The sequence below is a fragment of the Gavialis gangeticus genome, unplaced genomic scaffold (genome assembly GCF_001723915.1).
Source record: "Gavialis gangeticus isolate Ggan-Ray unplaced genomic scaffold, GavGan_comp1, whole genome shotgun sequence".
Lineage (NCBI taxonomy): Eukaryota > Metazoa > Chordata > Crocodylia > Gavialidae > Gavialis > Gavialis gangeticus.
The window spans coordinates 18891651-18891851 of record NW_017729006.1 but is presented as its reverse complement, the minus strand read 5'-3'; positions in this window follow the sequence as shown (position 1 = coordinate 18891851).

Sequence of the window (201 nt, the reverse complement as noted above, 5' to 3'; positions counted from 1 at the left end):
AGGAGGACCTAGGAAACTATAAGCCAGTTAGTCTTACCTCAATCATGGGGAAGCTTTCTGAGAATTATTCTGGCACATGTCCACAAGGGGCCAGTAGGGGACATTATGCTTAGGGGCAATCAACACAGGTTCATTAGAGGCACGTCCTGTCAGACCAACCTGGTGGCTTTCTACGACCAGGTCACCAAATCCTTAGATGCA